A 12,563-nucleotide genomic window follows, 5' to 3' on the forward strand; every position below is an offset into this window, starting at 1 on the left:
TACATATTTTTAGATTCAGAATTTGATGAAGAACACGATGCAATCATTTTTATGCTTTCGATCTAAAATGCAATCCCATAGTCTGGACTTTGCCTGAAATTTCACAAAGACAGATATGACGTCATCAAAGATATTTATCCAAACAATGATTTAACGGAAGAGGTGGCACGAATTTGATTACTAAAATACTTCCAAAATGTGTTTTGGGTTTCCTGCAATATTAGGTACTTTGAACACCCTAGATTCATTGTGTCATGTTTATTTTGTCAATTGTATCGTATTTTTTGCAATAAAGTGATGAATTTCAAAGTGAGTGCACATGCATGAGTGATAAAAGTCAGAAAACTTGCTGAAAAATCGATGTTTTCAAGGGCTTGAAACAGCCACTTTTCTTCCAAGAAGACAAACTTGTTGCACTCGACACGATCCATCGGGAATTCCCGTTTGCTGGTGACGTCAACAACAGCCCGTTATTTTCGCTCAACTGTCAGAGCACAAGCATACTATCCGCGACAGGAATTCCCGGATTAGCAAGATTGACCGTCGATCTATGAGAGCTCTTCTCTGGTTGGTCATTGTAACTTACCATGGCTACTGGCGCATGCGCAACAAGCCTTATCCGCTGTAAACACAACATCGGTTGGTCGATCGAATTACACTACTGTCTATCAGTCGGCCAGCAATGTTCACTGCAAAATTCAACGATAGAAAGAGGTTTGTGGGGCAGGCATCGGGCAAGAGGAAGAAGCAGCTTGCATCAGCTCGAATAGCCGAACAAGAAAAGTCCACGAGCGATGAAAACGCGCCCCGCGAAGTTGGCGCAGCGGAGTGTGTCGTTTTGGATGGTGGAGGTGATGCACATTTTTCTCATCGACTTCAAGTCGAACCTCGGCCAGTGTTGTGCGATATACACGATAACCAGCAGGAAATAGAGGGTGCTTCTGTCTCTGCGAAGAAGCTAAGAAGATTCAGTGGTGCCGATGACTTGCAGAACGCACAAGTGCCAGCCGATGTGCCTGCTGAACCGAAACGTACATGGTGTATCGTTGAGTGTGGTCAGGTCAACTCGCTATTATCGGATGTGAAGTGCCCGGAATGCGAAGCAGGACATTTAACGATACGCGTTGGAGAATCCATGGGCTTGTCCCAAGAGTTAGCACTTTGCTGTGACAGCTGCCAGTACAGACGGTCAGAATTTTCTTCACCTAGAGAGAGCAACCGCAACCACATGAAGAATGTTCCCTTTGACGTGAACAAACAGATTGTCCTATACTCGCATGAGATTGGCAGTGCGTACTCAAGTGTGGAAAAGCTGTGCACAGTGTTTGGCATGCCCGTGATGAACAAAAGCTCATATCAAAGAATTGATAAAAAGGTCAATGCCAGCATCTTGGCCGTAACAAATATCACACTGGTGGAAACTGTTCAGCATGTAAATATTACATACAGGCAGACCTTTCCTCAAGGTAGAGCAGATGTCCAGTTTGATGAAGAGGATGAAGACGCTGCCTGGGAAGAAGATGACGGTATTCTTTGGGTAGATGTTGCCTTTGATGGCACTTGGCATAAAAGGGGTTTTTCATCACATTATGGTGTAGGAGTGGTGGTTGACGTTCTCACTGGGTTGGTGCTCGACTTCTCTGTAAAATCCACCTACTGCCACACATGTGCCATGAATAAGGAGAAATTGGAGGAGATGACCCCTGCCCAACAACTGCGATGGGAGCAGCAACACCGGCCTGAGTGCAGCATCAACCACCAGGGATCTGCTAAGTCTATGGAGAGGGATGCAGCGTTGGAGTTATGGGGAAAGTTAAGAAGTAATGACCCGAAAGCATACTGGAATCTTCTAAATAAAAATAAAAATAAAAAAAATAATTCCAAAACTAACTATCCAACTTGTTCGGAGTTTTTCGAACATTTCAATAAACTACAAGAGTGTGATGAAAATGAAATGGATGATAGTAATGAACCTTTAAATGAAGCAAGTAATGAATTTCTTAATGCGCCTTTTACAAAGGAGGAAGTTATCAAATGTATAGACAAGCTGAAAAACAATAAGGCATGCGGTCAAGATAAAATAATTAATGAGTATTTAAAAGCGTCACATGATCGAATGATTGATATTTATGTATTGTTGTTTAATGTTGTTTTGCAGTCAGGAAAGGTTCCAACACAATGGGCTGTAGGCGAAATTATTCCATTGTACAAAAATAAAGGCTCCCAAGCTGACCCCACAAATTATAGAGGAATTACTATACTCAGTTGTTTCGGAAAACTTTTCAGTGCAATTTTAAATGCTAGGTTATCAAACTTTTTGGAGAGTAATAATAAATTAGGTCAAGAACAAACAGGTTTCCGCACAGGTTTTTCAACACTAGACCATGTTTTTACTTTGCATTGTATATTAAATTTTTTTCTCAACAAAAAGAAGCGACTGTTTTGTGCATTTGTAGACTATGAAAAAGCGTTTGATAAAGTTCACCGTGCATTTTTATGGGAGAAATTAGTTAGTTCTGATGTTAATGGGAAGTTTTTAAAAACTGTAAGAAATATGTACGAAAATGCCAAGTCTTGCGTTAAAGTTAATAGTGAGTGCTCTGGATATTTTCCCAGTTTGTGTGGAGTTAGACAAGGGGAAAACTTGTCACCGCTGTTTTTTGCTCTATTTCTAAATGATCTAAAGCCTTTTTTGTTGGAAAACAGTAATGGTTTACAAACTATGTCAAGGGAGGCTATTGTGGTTGGAATGGAAGATACTGATGTAAATGCTTTGTTTCAAATGTTTTTATTACTGTATGCGGATGATACTGTGATCTGCTCAGAGTCTGAAAAAAACCTGCAAGAATGTCTAAACAAAATGCACGAATACTGTTTAAAATGGTGTCTAAATATTAATGTAAACAAAACGAAAGTTATAGTTTTTTCCAGAGGTAAAATTAGAAATAAACCATTGTTTACGTATAATGGCAATTCAATCGAAGTAGTGTTTGATGTAATGTACTTGGGCCTTAAAATTAATTATAATAATAAATTTTCAGTCGCACAGAAGAATCTTTATGATCAAGGGCAATGTTTGTTCTTTTGCGTACGTGTAGACAATTGTCACTGCCTGTGGACATACAAGTTGACCTGTTCGATAAAATGATTGCTCCAATCTTACTATATGGATGTGAGGTTTGGGGTTTTGGTTCCTGCGAACTTGCTACTAAACTTCAATTACGTTTTTATAAAATTGTTTTCAAACTAAAAAAATCAACTCCAAATGCTATGATATTTGGTGAACTTGGAAGATATCCACTAGATGTTAATATGAAATGTAGAATGCTTTGCTATTGGTATAAACTGATTAGTCCTATTCATAAAAATAAATTTTCCAGTATTGTGTACTGCTTTACTTATAAATTGTATATCAACAAGATGATTGAATCTGATTATTTATGTTTTATTGAAAAAACCTTAAATGAAATTGGTCTCCCTGGCCTTTGGACTTCTCAAGAAAATGTTCAATATTCAAGCGCATGGTTTAAACAGAAAGTAAAAAGAAGCTTGTATGACCAGTATATCCATACATGGTTTACAGAAATTGGAACAAAAAATATGTTTTGGAATTATCGAATGTTTAAAGATATTTTTGCATGTGAAGACTATGTCACACACCTGCCATATCAGCAATGTGTTGCAATGATGAAGTTCAGAACATTAAACAACAATTTGCCTGTACAGAAAGAACGTTACCTTAACATCCCGAGGTCAGAAAGAACTTGCACCAAATGTGTATCACAAGACATAGGTGATGAATTCCATTATTTATTTGTCTGTGATTTTTTCAAAGAAGAAAGAGCTGAGTTGTTACCACCTTACTATTGGAAAAAACCTAATGCACTTAAATTTAAAAAGTTGTTTGCTACTAACAAAAAGAAATTGCTAAAGAATATTTTGGACTTTATTAATAGAATCTGTAACAGTTTTTCATAATTTTTTAATTTTTATTTATTTATTATATTAGCATAATATTATATCATGATTGTATTGATTGTATTTATTGTTCAAAATGCCCCCAGGGGTTATGGACTAATAAAAAACTTGAAACTTGGAAGGTAAGAATATAATCTGTATACCCCCACTATAGCCTATCCTTTAATTTTTGAACAGAGAGAGAGAGAGAGAGAGAGAGAGAGAGAGAGAGAGAGAGAGAGAGAGAGAGAGAGAGAGAGAGAGAGAGAGAGAGAGAGAGAGAGTGCACGAAGATTCGATTATGAATTAGTAACAATAACAAAGTTCATTTATAGCCTTTTATAACAAAACAAGAACAAAACAATACTACTGTAAAAATATTTTGTAACACAACACCCCCCCCCCCTTTATAAGCAACTCCTGAACTCATAAATTGTGTTCTGCAAGTAAAGGTGCACAATTTGCTTGCCTACACAATGGGTTTTCTGATTTTTACTGTGCTGCAGGTCTGTTGAGCGTCACAACCTCAGGTACAGAACTATGCTGTCGGACGGAGATTCTACTGCTTTCAATGCTGTGGTCCCACACGTCCCATCACCAAGCTGGAATGTACCAACCACCTCCCCAAGAGAATGGGCACAGCTCTCCGCAAGGCAGCAAAGGATGGAAGGCTTGGTGGAAGACGGGAGGGGCGACTAACCAAGGAAAAGTGCCAACGCTTGCAAAACTACTTCCGTAGCGCGATCCTCAACAACCTTGAAGATCAGCGAGCCATGGAGCAGGCGATCTGGGCCACTTTCTTCCATGTAACTTCAACGGACGAGGACCCTCACCACGACAGATGTCCAGCCGGGCCAGCCTCCTGGTGCTTTTTTCAAAGAGGCAGGGCAGAAGGGCAACCACCACCTCCACACGCAGAGCACAACGGCACCGCCTTGTCCAGGGAAGTTTCACATGCTGTTCTGCCCATCTACAGAAAAATGACCAATCCCATTCTTCTCAGGCGCGTGGCCAATGGCAAAACCCAGAACAGTAACGAGTCTCTGCACAATGTCATGTGGGGACACTGCCCCAAAGAAATCTTTGTTGGGAAAGGCCGGGTGGAAGCAGCCACCGCTGAGGCTGTTGCGAAGTTCAACAGAGGCAACTTTGCACTGGCACAGGTCATGGACCACATGAGCTTGCCAATAACTGATCTCATGGAGGCTGCTTTGGCCAAGAAAGACAAGGTTAGGATTCAGAAAGCAGAGAAAGCAACAGCTGTGGCCGCTGTGGCAGCACGTAGGGCAAGATGTGCGTGTCGTCAACGCCAGCTGGAGCAGCAAGAAGACCAGGAGGGGGAGGTGTACGGAGCTGGACTGATGGGAGACGGGGGAGAATAAGTAACTGAACCATTTCAAGAAGTCTGTGAACAATACAGGAGCACTCATATCATCTTTATTTGCCCATCTGTCTTTATCTTTTTTACAGAAACATTTCACAAACTTTCAATCACCATTTTCTCAGAATATGATTTTCAAGGACGGTAACCACGCGACGAAGGTCTTCACTTCTCATCTACTTGTTGTAGACTACCAATTTTTTCACCCCAATCATTGTAAATGAATTCGCCCCGTAGTTACAGGAGCGCTTTTTAAAACATTTTTGTTTTTTGATTTTTATGAATTAGAATAAAAGCCTGACATAGCATTTTCATGCGAAAATATAATGTCACCCAATTTTTTTAATTTTTACTGGGAACTAAGGCCGATACTCATAAAAATGCTCTGTAACTACTGAGAAACGGTACTTGTGAGTTCATAACAACAAATATGAGGTTGTTAGCTTGACAAATTTCTAAAATATCACGCTAGAGCAGAATAGGCCGTTTCATGGTTTTTTTTGTCAAAAATCGAGCGTTTTTACCCATAAAAAGACCCTCAGGCAATTGTTTTGCACAAATGAGTCTTTTTATGTGTTTTTGCATGATAATACGTACAAATATTGCAAGAAAAAGTGCAAACATCCAGTAGAAATGTTTCGTGCCACCTCTCCCCTTAAAAAAAACCGTCTACGGATATCATACTCAGAAACTCTCATGTTAAGTTTCATGTACACACCCACACAGACACACACATACACCACGACCCTCGTCAGGAATACCCCCTCTATGTTTAAACATTTAGTCAAAACTTCACTATACGTACAAACAATTAGCTAAAGGGAAAATTACTAGATTCAGTCAATCTGTTTAACTCACAGAATGAAACTGAACGCACTGCAGTATTTTCATGGAAACTGCTGTGAAATTGACAAGCCAGTATAGCACACTAGCTTTTGAGCTTAGCAGGAAAGCGCACTTTTCTGCATTTAAAACAAGAAGGGCAAAGCCCATACGACTCACATGCTTGACCTTGACCTTTACATGACCTTGACCTTCAGGGTCAAGGTCAAATAACTAAACCTAGCAATGACAGCATACACTAAGAACTGCTTTACACATTTTTCCTACCAAAATACATGTGACCTTGACCCAAGGTCAAAGTCATCCAAGGTCATGCAACACAAAGCTGTTAATTCAAGACATAGGAAGTACAATGGTGCTTATTGGCTCTTTCTACCATGAGATATGGTCACTTTTAGTGGTTCACTACCTTATTTTGGTCACATTCCATAAGGGTCAAAGTGACCTTGACCTTGATCATATGTGACCAAATGTGTCTCATGATGAAAGCATAACATGTGCCCCACATAATTTTTAAGTTTGAAACAGTTATCTTCCATAGTTCAGGGTCAAGGTCACTTCAAAATATGTATACAATCCAACTTTGAAGAGCTCCTGTGACCTTGACCTTGAAGCAAGGTAAACCAAACTGGTATCAAAAGATGGGGCTTACTTTGCCCTATATATCATATATAGGTGAGGTATTGAATCTCAAAAACTTCAGAGAAAATGGGAAAAATGTGAAAAATAGCTGTTTTTTAGACAACATTTATGGCCCCTGCGACCTTGACCTTGAAGCAAGGTCAAGATGCTATGTATGTTTTTTGGGGCCTTGTCATCATACACCATCTTGCCAAATTTGGTACTGATAGACTGAATAGTGTCCAAGAAATATCCAACGTTAAAGTTTTCCGGACGTCCGGACGTACGGACGGACGGACGACTCGGGTGAGTACATAGACTCACTTTTGCTTCGCATGTGAGTCAAAAAACCATTTTCTAATATAACATATCTATCTCTTTTTTTAATAAGAAAACAATACAGAATAAGATGAACTCCGTTTTGAATCGATTTCTTAAATTTTAATTTTAATTAGCATTTTGAGATATGTAATGACCAAACTTGTTAATTAATTTTTAAGCTTCCAAGCTGAAATGCAATCATCAATCCCATAGTCCGGGCTTTGTCGAAGATTTCAATCAATTTGATCGAAAAATGAATAAAATACAAGAATTATGTGTTCAAATTTTTTTTACTGTCACGATTTCAGTGACACGTTTGAGAAAGAAACTCTTTGTTGGGCACCTTTCTCAAATTGCAACGTAATGCGCCTGTGCTGGCAGTCGCATTGTGGAAAGGTTGTAGCAGACCTTCACGAAATTCACGTGGAAACCGTGCGGGTATCGGGTGATTTCGCTCACCATTTAGATCACGTGTTCCAAGCATGCTATAGGTGTGTTTGGTAGGCGACCAGTGATTGGTCAGGAAGATCGCTTGGTTTGGAGAAGCGACTGCCGATTGGTCAGGAAGATCACATTGTCTTTCTTTCTTTTCTACAAGCTGGGCAGACGACAGGTCTGGGATTTTGCTCCGTGACTAAGATTTGGAGGATTCCAACGCGTTGCAAGACTGGTTTAGGTCGACCAACGGGCTTCTGGTGTCAGTGCAGAACGCAGAAGGCTTAGGACGTGAGGGATTTGGCTACATACTTTCGCTGACGAGCGGGAGCCAAATATTCAAGCGGTTTCCTTGGGAGAGCTGCGTTCCACGAGTATGTATGTCCTGTTCTGTTTATCTCACTGTTCGAGGGAAGTTAAGTTAATAACTGACCATAATTATATGCTACGGTTCACTTCGTGTAAGTTTGGAAAAAATTACACTGTATCAAGTTGCGTTATTTTCAAGCGTGACCAACATTATGTTGTTGCCTGGCTCTGAAATGCATTGACAAATCGCCGATTGCATAGCATAATTTCCTTACACAGAATCCTAAATTCTCAATGACATACAAAGGATTTTGTACGAGAGGACGACGATGGACGGTTTATTACACAAAGGGAAGCAAGCGGTTAAAAACGGGCGTCGATAGAGCCAATGAACAGTGATATCAACTTGCAGTATTCATTGACTTGTGATGAAACGAAATGACTTACTACATATGTCTCCCTCGCAGCGGGTGCCTGTCATGCATTTGTCTGCGGGTTCCGAGCATTGCTGTCCGGCTTTCAACACTTTGATAACATGAATAACATGGACAATATTATAATCACATCACAATAGTTCTATTATCAACACTTAGATAACATGAATAACATGGACACTGTTATAATCACATCACAATAGTTGTAATATTAACACTTGGATAACATGAATAACATGGACAATATTATAATCACATCACAATATCATGAATATGAATAACATGGACAATATTAGAATCACATCACAATAAATAACATGAATAACATGGTCAATATTAGAATCACATCACAATAGATAACATGAATAACATGGACAATATCATAATCACATCACAATAGTTACATATCAACATTTGGATAACATGAATAACATGGACAATATTAGAATTACATCACAGTAGCTACATAGCAAAACGATTCCCAGATAATCTGACGATTTCTGTGTTTTCAGTGTTTAAAGTATGCAGATAGAGATAATTATTGAACTCTCTTTAATGAAAATAAACAAGTCGCGTAAGGCGAAAATACAATATTTAGTCAAGTAGCTGCCATTTTTCAGCAAGAGCGTATACTCGTAGCATCGTCAGTCCACCGCTCATGGCAAAGGCAGTGAAATTGACAAGAAGAGCGGGGTAGTAGTTGCGCTAAGAAGGATAGCACGCTTTTCTGTACCTCTCTTTGTTTTAACTTTCTGAGCGTGTTTTTAATCCAAACATATCATATCTATATGTTTTTGGAATCAGGAACCGACAAGGAATAAGATGAAAGTGTTTTTAAATTGATTTAGACAATTTAATTTTGATAATAATTTGTATATATTTAATTTTCAGAGCTTGTTTTTAATCCGAATATAACATATTTATATGTTTTTGGAATCAGCAAATGATGGAGAATAAGATGAACGTAAATTTGGATCGTTTTATAAATTTTTTTATTTTTTTTTACAATTTTCCGATTTTTAATGACCAAAGTCATTAATTAATTTTTAAGCCACCAAGCTGAAATGCAATACCGAACCCCGGGCTTCGTCGAAGATTACTTGACCAAAATTTGAACCAATTTGGTTGAAAAATGAGGGCGTGACAGTGCCGCCTCAACTTTCACGAAAAGCCGGATATGACGTCATCAAAGACATTTATCAAAAAAATGAAAAAAAAGTTCGGGGATTTCATACCCAGGAACTCTCATGTCAAATTTCATAAAGATCGGTCCAGTAGTTTAGTCTGAATCGCTCTACACACACACACACACACACACACAGACACACAGACACACGCACATACACCACGACCCTCGTTTCGATTCCCCCTCGATGTTAAAATATTTAGTCAAAACTTGACTAAATATAACAAGTCGCGTAAAGCGAAAATACAATATTTAGTCAAGTAGCTGTCGAACTCACAGAATGAAACTGAACGCAACGCAACGCAGCAAGACCGTATACTCGTAGCATCGTCACTCCACCGCCCGTGGCAAAGGCAGTGCCCGTGGAATTGACAAGAATAGCGGGGTATTCGTTGCGCTGAGAAGGATAGCACGCTTTTCTGTACCTCTCTTCGTTTTAACTTTCTGAGCGTGTTTTTAATCCAAACATATTATATCTATATGTTTTTGGAATCAGGAACCAACAAGGAATAAGATGAAAGTGTTTTTAAATTGATTTCGAAAAAAAAATGTGATAATAATTTTTATATATTTAATTTTCAGAGCTTGTTTTTAATCCAAATATAACATATTTATATGTTTTTGGAATCAGCAAATGATGGAGAATAAGATAAACGTAAATTTGGATCGTTTTATAAATTTTTATTTTTTTTTACAATTTTCAGATTTTTAATGACCAAAGTCATTAATTAATTTTTAAGCCACCAAGCTGAAATGCAATACCGAAGTCCGGGCTTCGTCGAAGATTACTTGACCAAAATTTCAACCAATTTAGTTGAAAAATGAGGGCGTGACAGTGCCGCCTCAACTTTCACGAAAAGCCGGATATGACGTCATCAAAGACATTAATAAAAAAAATGAAAAAAACGTTCGGGGATTTCATACCCAGGAACTCTCATGTCAAATTTCATAAAGATCAGTCCAGTAGTTTAGTCTGAATCACTCTACACACACACACACACACACACAGACACACAGACACACAGACACACAGACACACGCACATACACCACGACCCTCGTTTCGATTCCCCCTCGATGTTAAAATATTTAGTCAAAACTTGACTAAATATAAAAACGTAACCTTTCATAACATTCTCGGGAATACATTTTGTTTGTATACTACAAGCAAAGAATGAAAAAGTCACGTGATGTGAAGTGATATGAAAACATCAACCTGTCGGCCTGAATCTAAAATAAACCAACACTGAAAACCTGGGATCAGCCATCATCCCAACTTGTGAGGCTTGACTAGCCAAAACCCCAAAACCGAGACGAAAATGTGCTCAAAATTAAAGAAAGTCTGCATCGTAGAGACCAGCGGAGCCTGTCTCGGTCTTTTAGTTTCGGCTAGCGAAGTAATTACACGTGTCGTCACTGGAGACTAAATACTCCTCGGTTGTCAGTGTTGATCATTTAGTTTCAGGCCGACGGAGTGAGTAAATGTTTTGAAATCGCTTAACGCGCCTTGTTTCATCTGTTGTTAAACTTTTATTTATAATTAGAATGTCGAGAATTGTATTGAACAAATTAATTTGTTATCTTTTAAGCTTCCGAGTTGAAATGCGATCCCATTGTCCGGACCGAGTCAAAGATTATTTGACCAACCTTTTAACAACAACAAACAAGAAGGGCAAAGCCCATACGACTCACATGCTTGACCTTGACCTTTACATGACCTTGACCTTCAGGGTCAAGGTCAAATAACTAAACCTAGCAATGACATCATACACTAAGAACTGCTTTACACATTTTTCCTACCAAAATACATGTGACCCAAGGTCAAGGTCATCCAAGGTCATGCAACACAAAGCTGTTAATTCAAGACATAGGAAGTACAATGGTGCTTATTGGCTCTTTCTACCATGAGATATGGTCACTTTTAGTGGTTCACTACCTTATTTTGGTCACATTTCATAAGGGTCAAAGTGACCTTGACCTTGATCATATGTGACCAAATGTGTCTCATGATGAAAGCATAACATGTGCCCCACATAATTTTTAAGTTTGAAACAGTTACCTTCCATAGTTCAGGGTCAAGGTCACTTCAAAATATGTATACAATCCAACTTTGAAGAGCTCCTGTGACCTTGACCTTGAAGCAAGGTAAACCAAACTGGTATCAAAAGATGGGGCTTACTTTGCCCTATATATCATACATATATAGGTGAGGTATTGAATCTCAAAAACTTCAGAGAAAATGGGAAAAATGTGAAAAATAGCTGTTTTTTACACAACATTTATGGCCCCTGCGACCTTGACCTTGAAGCAAGGTCAAGATGCTATGTATGTTTTTTTGGGCCTTGTCATCATACACCATCTTGCCAAATTTGGTACTGATAGACTGAATAGTGTCCAAGAAATATCCAACGTTAAAGTTTTCCGGACGGACGTCCGGACGGACAGACGTCCGGACGGACGGACGGACGACTCGGGTGAGTACATAGACTCACTTTTGCTTCGCATGCGAGTCAAAAAGAGGTCGCCAGAGTGCCGTTAAACTTCTTTTTACCGCCGGATATGACGTCATCAAAGACATTTATCCTAAAATAAAATATAAAAAACGACTTGAGATATTATCTGTAAAGTTTCAAAAAGATATGTTCAGTACTTTTTAAAGAATTGCTGAGCATCCAAACAAACACACACACACAACCACAAACACACACAGAGACACACACACAACCACAAACACACAATTAAGCTTACCACAAGTACTGTTCTCTGAAATAACATAGCCTTGAAGACACTGACATTTCTTCTTTTCACTACATGCGGTATGGGGGTCTTGACAGGCACTCGACCCGTCGTTTGGATCACACTCCCCTCCCGGCTTTCCTTTGTTGGGGACTGTTGACAGAGAAAAAAACATGACTTCAGGGTTAAAGGGATTATATCTAACAAGAAAACTGTCTCAAATTGCTCCAATATCTATAGTATACAGTTCAGGTCGATGGGTTGTAATTATGTGACCACACACCAGGAATACCTAAAAATAAACGTTTGAGCGCTGAGTTACTCAAATTGAAAACGGCTGT

General features: G+C 38.9%; 1 protein-coding gene and 1 long non-coding RNA gene across 2 annotated transcripts in view; one reads left to right on the top strand and one right to left on the bottom strand.

The window, feature by feature from the left end:
* Window positions 1-12,369, bottom strand: part of LOC138951455 (uncharacterized) — a 13,052-nt gene extending 683 nt beyond the window's left edge. The window contains exons 1-2 of the long non-coding RNA XR_011451117.1: window positions 12,235-12,369; window positions 8,315-8,392 (exon numbers count right to left, since the gene is read on the bottom strand). This is a non-coding gene — a long non-coding RNA (uncharacterized lncRNA). The remainder of the gene's footprint in view (window positions 1-8,314; window positions 8,393-12,234) is intronic.
* Window positions 1-12,563, top strand: part of LOC138949968 (protein draper-like) — a 259,036-nt gene that overhangs the window by 105,948 nt on the left and 140,525 nt on the right. The window lies entirely within an intron of this gene.

This window comes from Littorina saxatilis, linkage group LG16, assembly GCF_037325665.1.
Source record: "Littorina saxatilis isolate snail1 linkage group LG16, US_GU_Lsax_2.0, whole genome shotgun sequence".
In the NCBI taxonomy this organism is placed as follows: Eukaryota; Metazoa; Mollusca; class Gastropoda; order Littorinimorpha; family Littorinidae; genus Littorina; species Littorina saxatilis.